Here is an 11,341-nt window from a genome sequence, read left to right as displayed (position 1 = left end):
GGCTATGTGGGCCTAGGTTGTGTAGTTCTATAGTTTACAGAGTACCAAAGCTATCTGCGGCAGCTCTAGTGGACAGGATGAAAGTGTTGAGGGCAGAGAAGTTTGTTGTTCTACTGCACGCTGCAAGGATGGTATCCTGTCCTCAAGGCTGCATTCCCACCTGCTACAGTACAAAGAACAAACTTCTGGAAATCGCCATGTGAAGAAAACGTGAAGCTGCTGAGGGTGTTTTAACTTAGAGAATAAAAGACTCATGGATAGAGAAGCTGTGGTGTATTCACACAATGGAATAATACGCTGCATTGAAAAACAAGGAACTCATGCAATATTACTCAAAATGGGTGACCCTGGAGGACATTATGCTGAGTGAAATATCTCGGCCACAAAAGGACAAATACTGCATAGTGCATAGTGGCACTGTTGTAAAACAGGACTGACATCGGGGTTAGGGGGCAGACCAAGAAAGATGGGATAAATAATGTATACTGTATTGGAACAGATGAGGGAGAGAACTGTTTAAAAGGGATATATGATTAGGTATTATTGTCATGACAGAAGTCCAGAATGAAGGCTGCATTGTGGAGTGGACTTGAGGGGAGGGATTGTATAACAATGAAAGAATTTTTCTTTTACTTTTCAAAGAGAAGAGCAAACTGGAGGGAGGAGGGCCAGGGAGAAAAGTTTAACAATGAATGAATGGAAATCTAAAGTCTCTGTAAATTTTCATTAAAATTAATAATAATTTTTAAGATGTACACAAAAAAAGAAAAAATCAGCATAAAACATCATAAAATACAGGAAAAGAATCATACAATCACAAAAAAAGACTCAGGAGAAAGAGACAAAATAACCATATTAAAAATATGAAGGACTGTGAGTAAGGGACAATGAATGTCACCATTTTAGTCTGTCTGCATCATATCAAAGATATCTTCAGGGGACATGGGGTGGGGGCTGAATGTCCGTATCATTTTTCCTCAGGTTCTGTTATTTCTAGGTGTTCTTCCCTCACAGATCAGAAATAAGGGAATCCCAAAGGCTTAAAAAGAGGGGAGGATGTGGGAAAGAGGGGAGTAAGCAGCTTTTATTACTGCAATCAATTTCTAGCATCCCCAGTAGGGAGAACCAAATATTCACTAGGGGTACATTAAAAGTAACTCCATCTCACCACATAAGCTCAGGAATTAAAGGTATGAAATGAACAAAGGTCATTTTTTCAACTTAAAATAAAATCACACTGGACTCAGAAAGCTCTTTGATGCAACTGTTTGTTCTTGTAGGCCCTCAGAATGTCTCCCACGCAGACTCCAGACCATTTACTGGATGTTTCTTCACTTTGGGTCTTCAATTTGCCTGTGTAGATTCAGTTTGGGAGCAGAGGCCTGAATGGTTTCTAAGAGGAAACCACACCACTAGATGATCTGTATTAAACTGCCCCTTTCTCCAGGCAATCCTTGGCTTGTGGACAGTTCTCTCCTGGTCTCTTCTTCCTATGATTGTCTCTAGTTATTTGTTTTCCTTTTCTATAAGAAATCACTCAGAAGGGATTAGGTTTAGGATCCACCATTACCCCAACATGACTTAGGCTGGCATCTTCAGAGAAAGACTCTGTTTCCAAACAGGGTCACATGCAGATGTGCAACTGCTTAGGATTTCAACTTACCATTTGGAGAGATACCATTCAATCAATAACAGCAGTTGTTGAGGAAATAAGGACAGACTCAAAACTGGAGAACACAATGCAAATATGTCTGTAGACCTTAAAGTGTTCTTTCTCACCCTGTAGAAAGAATAAACTGCAACCTCTGCCCCTAGCGTGGCCATAGGGGATGAGAGTTCCAAGTTCCAGCTGTTCATAGTCCCTCCTCTGTCCTCTCCAGTCTCACTCAGAGCAACTTTCAACAAAGGACAGAAATGAGGAGCTTCACAAGGTGACAGTGGGGATAGAGCATTTGGAGAAAGGTCTTGACTAACAGCACTGAAAAGCCCTGGGATCCTCCTATTTTTACAATGGTGGTCAGATGCAGTATTTGTCCTTATGAGACCGAGTTATTTCACTCAGCATAATGCTCTCTAGACTCTCCTGTGTTACATAGTATTTTACAAAATCATTGTTCCTTAGTGTTGCACAACATTCCATTGTATGAATGTACAATTTCTCAATTCATTCGTTTGTTGATGGACATTTGGGTTGCTTCCATTTTCTTGCTGTTGGATGAACATAGGTGTATGTATCTCCATTTGTGTCTGAGTTCTGATTTCTTTGAAATATACTACTAATAGTGGAACTGAGCAAGATATGTATAAATCTTCAAAGGAGGAAGAAAGAAAAAGAAATGGGGAAGGAGGAACAATCGCTGGGATAGCAGCGGTAGATGGGCAGAGGAGCATGAAAGCATGGAAAAAGCCCAGGGGGGACTTTAAAAGATGGGATCGTAATAGGCATAGATCTATGGTAATTAGTGATAGAAAAGATAATGTGTATGAATGACCATAGATAACACAATGTACATGAATGAAACACAATGTATATGAATGACTACATAAAACACAAAGCACATATACTAAACATGATGTATCTGAATTATTGTATGCGAACCAATAAAAAAAAATCTTTCTGTTAAAGTCCTAGGATCTTGGAAAAGTGTTTGTTGTTATTGCTGCTATTATCAAGTGGCAGTGAGTCCAGTGTGACTAATAATGACCCAAGGAACAACAGATCTAGACTATGTCCTATGCTGTGCCATCATTATCATCGGTAATATGCTTAATTCCATTGCAGCAGCCACCATGTCATTCGATGGTGTTAGGGGTCTTCCCCTCATTCACTGACCTCCACCTGCCCAAGCATGATCTCCTTTTCCAAGGTTAACCTCTCCAAACATCAAGCCCAAATTATAAGAGACAAAGCTTCCTCATCCTTGCCTCTAAGGAACACTTGGCCTGCAGTTTCTCCAAAACATATCTGTATGCTCTTTTAGCAGTCCGTGAGATATTCCATTCTCTTCCTCAATGCCACACCTCAAAGGTATCAACTCTTCTTCTGTCATCCTTCTTCACTGTCAAGCTTTCAGATGCATAGCAAGTGAGTGAAAATACCATGACTTGAATCAGGCAAACCTTCGTCTTTAAGCTGACATCTCTGCTCTTCAATACGTTGGAGAGGTCCTTGACAACAGAATTTCTCAATGTAACATGTCTTTTAATTTCTTAACTGCTGGTACTACTTAACTGGTGGTGATTGTGGAGCCAAGCAAGAGGAAATCATTGACAACTTCCACCTTTTCTCTATCATGATGTTGCATATTGGCCCAGTGGTGAGGTTGAGATGTAATCATATTGCAAGCTGTAGTCTTTGATCCTCTGCAACAAGTGCATCAAGTGCTCCTCACTTTCAGCAAGCAAAGTTATACCATCTGCAAAATGAAGTTTGTTGATGAGTCTTCCTCCAATCCTTATATCACATCCTTTTTCATAAAGCCAACTTCTCAAATTATTTGCTCAGCACACAATTTGAAAAGGTATGGAGAGAAGATACAGCCCTGATGCACATCTTTCTTTCTTTTTTTATAATTTTAATGAGCATTTACAGAGATCTTGGATTTCCATTCATTCCTTGCTGCACTTCTCTCCCAATCCAGCCCTCCCCAACCCCCAGTTTGCTCCTCTCTTTCAAAAGTAAAAGAAACACTCCCTCCCTGGTACACAATCCCCCCATACCCCTGCCGCCACCCCAAGTACATTCCACTATGCAACCTTAATTGTGGACTCTTGTGATGACCATAATACCCTATCATACCTCGCTTTTAAATTATTCAGTCCCTCATCTGTTTCAGTGCAGTATACACAATGCACACCCATGTTTATCGCAACTCTGTTCACATTAGCAAGGAGTTGGAAACAACCCAGGTGCCCATCAACAAATGAATGGATAGAGAAGCTGTAGTATATTCACACACTGGAATACTATGCTGCATTGAAAAACAAGGAACTCATGCAATATTATTCAAAATGGGTGACCCTGGAGGACATTATGCTGATTGAAATATCTCAGACACAAAAGGACAAATATTGCATGGTGCCATTGTTGTAAAATGGGACTGATATCAGGGTTGGGGTAAGACTGAGAAAAACTGGATGCACATCTTTCTTGATGTTAAACCATGCAGTGTTCCTTTGTGTTGTTTGGACAACAATTTCTTGGTCTAGGTAAAGGTTTCATATAGGCACAATTAAGTGGTCTGGAATTCCTGTTCTCCTCAATGCTAGTCATAGTTTGTTATGATTCACTCAAATGCCTTTTCATAAATAATAAAACACAAAAACGGTATACTTTTGGTATTCTCTGCTTTCAGCCAAGATCTATCAGACATCATGAATGAAACTCCTGGTGCTAAACCCAGCTTGAACATCTGGTAGTTCCTTGTCAATGTACTGTTCCAGCCGATTTTTTATGATCTGCAGAAATACTTACATGCAACTCAATGAGTAATGAAACAATATCTTGAAAATTCCAAATCATGATACAGGAATCAGTTACCATTTTTATTACCGTTGGCATTTAGTATAAAGGATGAGGATAGAATTCTTCTAATAAGTTAATATTAATCACACAAATGCTAAAAAATGTTGGTGATAAAAGATCAAACTAAAGACAAAAGTGGCAAGTGGTTCATTTATGAATGTCAGTTCTCAAACTCTGTCACTCTCCCTGTCAGATGATGAGAGATCTGTACTCAGCCATATCAGAACCCTTGGGAAACATGATAGAAGGGGTTGGAGACATACAGAAAGAGAGATGTTGAGAATTTTTGAAAAGAACAAGATTCTTCCATAAGCAACAGACAGTACAATCTTAACGTCATCAAATTTTTTTCAAAGTACACTTTGACTCTCTTTTATATATGTATAATTTTTATTTTTATATATTTTATATATCTCTTTTTCTACATTTCTTTTATCCATTCATTGTTGAACATTTTCCTTCCTTCCCCTCCTCCTTTCCCCTCTCCACATCCACTTTGCAATGTACCTTTTGTTCCAGATTATTGTCATACATATAATGCCCAATAATGTATTTCTTTCCAACAGTTCTTCCCCTCATCTGTTCCAATGCAGTGTTTATTATCTATCCACTCTTTTCTCATGGAACCCCCAAACTCTCCATGTCAATCTTGCTTTATAACAGGAATGTTATGCAATACTTTTCCTTTTGTGTCTGAGATGTTTCACTCAGCATAATGTCTTCCAGGCTCACCCATGTTGTGTAATGTTTTACGAGTACATTGGTTTTCACCATGTTGCTTATTTCTCTGAGCTCCATGCAACCTCTAGTTGTCCCTCTTGAGAGCAAGTTGTGTCATAAAAGATTATTAGCCTGCACCTTTATTGAAATAATAACCTGGAGAACGCCCAGGACTGAGGGAAACAGTTCTAATCTGCTAAATGTAACACCTTGTTGGAAGCTGCAGTCCTTTTAAAGCACTTCTTCCCATAGAGAAAAAAAAATGGAAGGTGATGGAATTTCTATTTTCCTTCATATTTGTATGGAAATAGGAATGAAAGCATCACGCCACAGGAACAAAGGATTTCAGGGTGCTTTTCTACCCTAGTAACTTCTAAGTGCATAACACTAAAATATTTATGCTTGCTGTATTACCAATAATAGGAATCATTTTATTGCTACATTCCTATCATTATTAATTTATCAGATATATTTGATGCTGTATCTCCAGAAATCAGAGTGTGGCAGAGTTTCTGGACAACAATTTTAAAGTATGCTAAAGATAAAAACAAAGTAAGAAGAGATGAAGATATTTTACTCTTTCAAGGCCAAATTGTTCCTTGTTTTGAAGTTTTTGTTGAACCTGTGTGCTTTCAGAATGGGGAAAAGAATTTTGAATTAAATAAGGGGGTAGAATTTTGAGGTAATATGACTTGGTACAATTAGTGGGATATATATGTCCCAAAAGGTCTCTAGTGGTATGGTTGACAAGAGACCAGTTTCCTCATAATCATTCAATTATATAGCCCTCCACCAGATGGCAGAATACACTAAAAATGTGGGACAAGCTTCCCACTAAACCCCTCCCCCCAAAAGTGGGGATCAGCTTCCCACTAAACCCCTCCCAAAAAAAGTGGGGGACCATCTTCTCACTAAATCCCAGAAATGGAAAATATAAGTGGCACTATATATCTCACAGGTCACAAAAGAGTTAATAAAGAAAAAATGCGTAGATTAAAAATAGAAGGAAGAGTCTACGGCCATACCACCCTGAACGCGCCCGATCTCGTCTGATCTCGGAAGCTAAGCAGGGTCGGGCCTGGTTAGTACTTGGATGGGAGACCGCCTGGGAATACCGGGTGCTGTAGGCTTGAAAAAAAAAAAAAAATAGAAGGAAGAGAGTACAGAAACACTCATTGTCCCTCTATTATGTAAAAGAAAGTAGTGATCTGCTTAGGCTCTTATTTGTGAGTTTTGAGCTTCCTCTACAAAGATATTGATGGAGGGGTGTGATTAATACTTTCCACTTTTGTGTTAAACATTTATATTTGCAAGCTTGAGTTAAAATTTGAGACTCTAAGGGGCAATCTCCTCCTCTGAAAACCCACAGAACAGTCAGCTATGGGTCAGTTCTGACTCTATAGTACACAACGACAACAGAATCTCAAATCCTTTCTCCTCCTACCCCCGAAATAATCATAAAAGGTAGGGCTCTGGTCTGGTTTGTGTGCTTGGTTGATTTAACAGAGGAATGGATAACAATAAATCCAAAAGAACAAAGAGTGTCCCTTTGGGGACTCTTGCACAATTGATGAGCAAGCTTTATGGCCCTGATAGTTGTTCCGTGTGTGTGTGTGTGTGTGTGTGTGTGTGTGAGAGAGAGAGAGAGAGAGATAATTTTACTAAAAATAGTCTGAAAAATCAGGACCTATTTCAAATTACTTTTCAACTGAAAAAAAACTAGAATATTTAATATCTAGAATAAAACATTAACTCTAGTCAGAAAAGTACATTCATTCCAGAATAATAAAACCAAGTATCAAGTAATCGTTAGAGGACTCTCAGTACCACTAAAGCACAAACCAACAATTCTGCAGCAAACTCTGATGATCTTCTATTTGTGGCTCTTAGAGACCAAAATTTAAAACTATTCTTAGCATCCTTAATAAATAAGCTTAGATTTCACCTCCTCACAGGATGCCTGTTTGGGGTTCATATTCAAATGTTATAAATGAAATATATTTGAAGAAATTTACAATCTCAGTAATAATTTTAAAGAAACTGATTTCCCGTATGTTGTCTGTTGAAATGTTGATTATAGTACATTTATGTGTTTATGGCCTATTCCTCTTTTTCAAGTTTCCTGTCTTATTTTGCTGATTTTGTTTTCTTCTGTACAGTTGAAATCAGCCAATTTTAAATAAAAAGGAAACTGTAGCTTTTTTAAAAAGAAAACTTTTAAATAATGTATTCTGGTTGCTGGCATAGATTAAGAATAAATAGAAACTATTATCTGTTTTTAAATTTTTTCTAAGAGATATCAAAGAAAGCAATAATCCACAAGGGTATCAAACTGTTTTTAATGTTGTAACGTACGCTTAACTTTTCCTTAACTTTTTGATTACACAGGCGGTGTTTTCTGCTTTTCTTTATTTCTAAGTTTTGTCTTAGTTCAGGAAGTCATAACTAAGAAAATCAACAGAAAACTGCCTCATTGTCACTGTGTCAGAGCCGACTCATATCTGACTTCCAGTGGGTTTTTAGAGGTTATACATTGAATGAGAGGACATTGCCCATTTTTCTCCAGAGAAGGAGCAGGTGTATTTGAACGGCCTGCTTTTGGTTTGGCAGTGCAACTCTTCACCACTAAACCACCAGAACGTCCTCACAACTATCACTGAATTTCTCTCTCATAACACAATCTTTTAAATCCTAGCGGGTTTTTCATCTGCCAGGAAAGAAAACAGTTTTGTGTTCCTATTTCTAAACAGTATTAAACAAATAATTGATCCTGGGGAATTTCATTACCATATTGTAGAGACTTGGTGGAAATGCCTGAGGCCTACACTCAGGGATGAATCCCATGCTTGTGTCTGTGAGTGCTGCAAGCCTGTATGATACACCCACACTGATTGTTTATTTGATGTAAAATATATCAGCTCTGGTCTATACTCCAAGCCTGGTGTTTTGTTTTGCTTTTCTTTTTATACTGAAATGAACTATTTACAAAGTTGGACTACATTGTTTTTCACACTGTATCTTTCCTATTTCCTTCACACACACACACCCCAAATTTTGCAACCCTATGATTAACCACCTCCATCATCACCACCACCACCTCCGCTCACTGACCCCTGGAAAGAAGAAAATCTTGAGACTGTTATCAGCGTATCTAGGTCTCGAGTCACAACCAAGCACCTTGAAGTCAGGTAGGAGTCCACACTAGAGAGCTGGGACAGATAGACAAGGTTATCTGGAATGAAACAAATACCTGCTTTTACCTCATCCTATATGCTTACCTGCTCTAAGCTGCAGGGTTTTTTTCCCCCTTCTGTAATTAGTTGTCAAAAGACTCATCTATGAGGAGCTGGAAGGAGTGAAAGGTAAGAGTCTAAAGCCATGAAAAGGAATCTCATCTACTGGTTTTTCAACTCCTTCCCTGATCCTCATTGCTGCCAATAGCATCTATTCTTCTACTGTCTTCCTTACTCAGTATCCAAGTTTCAGATGCGTGCAAAGCATCTGAAACCTCCATGGCTTTAATCAATCCCATCTTAGCCTTCACATCGTTCTTTAGCATTCTGGAGAGGTTCTTGACAACAGATTTTCTCAATGCAACATATGTTTTTATTTCATCAGTATGCATGGCCAGTCTAAGGCACTGTATTCAACATGTAATGTTCCCTGAAGGTGTGGGTTCAAATCTCACACCTGACACATCAATTTATACATTGTTGTTATTGTTCTTATTGTTGTTGTTGTTGATGTTGATGTTGTTGTGTATTGTCAAGTCTGAACCATATAGCTGAACTTCCAGCAAGTTTTCAAAAGCAGTAAATGAGACTGGAAGAGATTGGCTTTCTCCCACAAAGTGCCTCATGGATTTGAACTGTATACCTTTGGGTTGGCAGCACAACTCCTTACCACTAAGCCACTAGAGCTCCCTCAACATACTCCCTAATGTGAAGCCCAATGTACCTGAGAGTCTCATTTTTAAAGATAACAAAGTCTTTCCTCATTTCATCCCATGTGTAGATTTGTTAAATATAAATTCAATTCTTAGCTATCTTGAACAACTTTTGTCAGAATTTTGACTACAGCATATTTTAGGTGTTAATAAATGCATGTTTTATCTACTTAAAAATATATCCTAAAATTAATCACCCTTTTCTAATTACAAGAAATATTTGCCAAACTTAACTAGATTTTGAAGTCACATTTTGATTAATAACTCAGATAACTAAAGATTCACAACATACCCTGCCTGCTTGCTGTAAGAAGTTTTGAATTTTACCAGTCTCTCTCCAAATTTTATGGGAACCCTCAATCCTTCCTGCAAGACAAGCAAACCTAGCACCCCCAAACTCAAACTCATTGCCAACAGGACAAAATTCATTCATGGCTGGTTCTCCATTGGGTTTCTGAGGCTGCAAATTGCTTAAGAGGAGACTGTCCATCTCTCTTCCAAGGATTCAGACCACCAGAGAGGTAACACCTTTGAGTTACTCTACAGCCTATGCTAGAACAGTTCTGCTTTGTATTGTATTGAGTTTATTATTCAAAACGGCCTTTGTAGGCCATTGACTCTGACTTTGCCACATAGCTAGGAAGGAACATGCAAATAGGATATGTTAGTCAGGACGTGTCTTACTTTATCCACAAGGGGATTGGCTAGTTTCACCATTCCACCAAGTTTAAATTGAGCAAGTTCAATGACAGAAATTTGGCAGGGGGGTCTCACTACTAGTAAGAAAGAAACAGAAAATGTAGCACGTGCCCTTTGGGACCACAGATTCCTGTGCCGCTCAAACCGGGACCTACATGAGAGCAGCATTGCCCCCAGCACAGAACCAGAGGCTTGATGTGAGGCAGAGCTGACTGCGGACTGCTACCCCAGAGAACCACAGTGAGGGGTCTTCACTCAAGCTTGCTGGAGAACTGGAGGGGGGAGTCAGAGAAAAATGCCACAATTGGTAGGACTAAGAAAGCTTGGGAACACTAGCCTAACATCACAAAGTTCAAGGCAAAAAAGGCTTACAGGCGTGCTTCAGAAGCTATCCTAACTGGGAGATTGTCTTCTGTTGCCAACCTAACCTATAACCTGTCAACTTCCCTAATAAATCCCAAAATGGTAAGTCTGGTTCTATGAGGTCTGTGGAGCTAATGAAATGGATTTCTGACTCAGTACAATCAAACATTGTTGTTAGAATTAGTGGAACTTGGCAGGGGGGTGGGGAGGTATGTCTAATCTCAGAGTAATTGCTCTTCTGTTGTGAATGTTTTTTGAGGGACATTTTTCCCAGTGGAGTTCACAGAGGCCAGATTCAGCTGTCCCCAGGCTGCCTGCACTTTTTATATATTCTTATATAACAGTCCCAAGTGTCAGCTTTCCTGCTGCCCAACAACAAGGCTCCTCCCAAGTATGAACATAGATGTTTTAATTCTTTTTTATTTTTATTTTATATTGGTTCCCAAACAAAATTCATGTACATTGTGTTTCACACTATCCTTCATTTATATTTTCTTTCATACAATCATTTCCATTCATTGTATTTTATAAAATTAATCACCATTGAACTATGCCCACCACTTCCCTGTCTTTTCAGATCCCTGCTGGATCTTTCCCATTTCCTTTACCTTCTCCCTCCACGCACCAAATTGTGTGACCCTATGATTCCCCCCTTCGCATCCTTACCTTTCTACTCCTACCCTCTTCCCCCCTTGAATCCCCATACACATTTTACTAGTTATCCTTCTATTTTTACAATAGTGGTCTTATGCAGTATCTGTCTTTATAAGACTAAGTTACTTCACTCAATATAATGCTTTCCAGTCTCTCCCAAGTTATGTAGTAATTTTTTTAATTGTTGCTTCTAAGTGCTGTGTAATATTCCATCATGTGAATGTACCACAATTTCTCATTCAATTGTGGCTGGAGATTTGGGCTGCTCCATATTCTTGTGATTGTGAATAATGCTGTTATGAACATTAGTGTACAAATATCCATTTGTGTCTCAGTTCTAATTTCCTTGGAGTATATCTCTAGCAGTGGAATAACGGGGTCATACGGAGTTTCTAGAACATAAGATTTTTTATTACTTCACCAGCAATCATAGG

This window comes from Elephantulus edwardii, unplaced genomic scaffold (genome assembly GCF_000299155.1).
Source record: "Elephantulus edwardii isolate Elephantulus edwardi_28Jun2011 unplaced genomic scaffold, EleEdw1.0 scaffold00057, whole genome shotgun sequence".
NCBI lineage: Eukaryota > Metazoa > Chordata > Mammalia > Macroscelidea > Macroscelididae > Elephantulus > Elephantulus edwardii.
Note: the sequence above shows the minus strand (reverse complement) of the source record.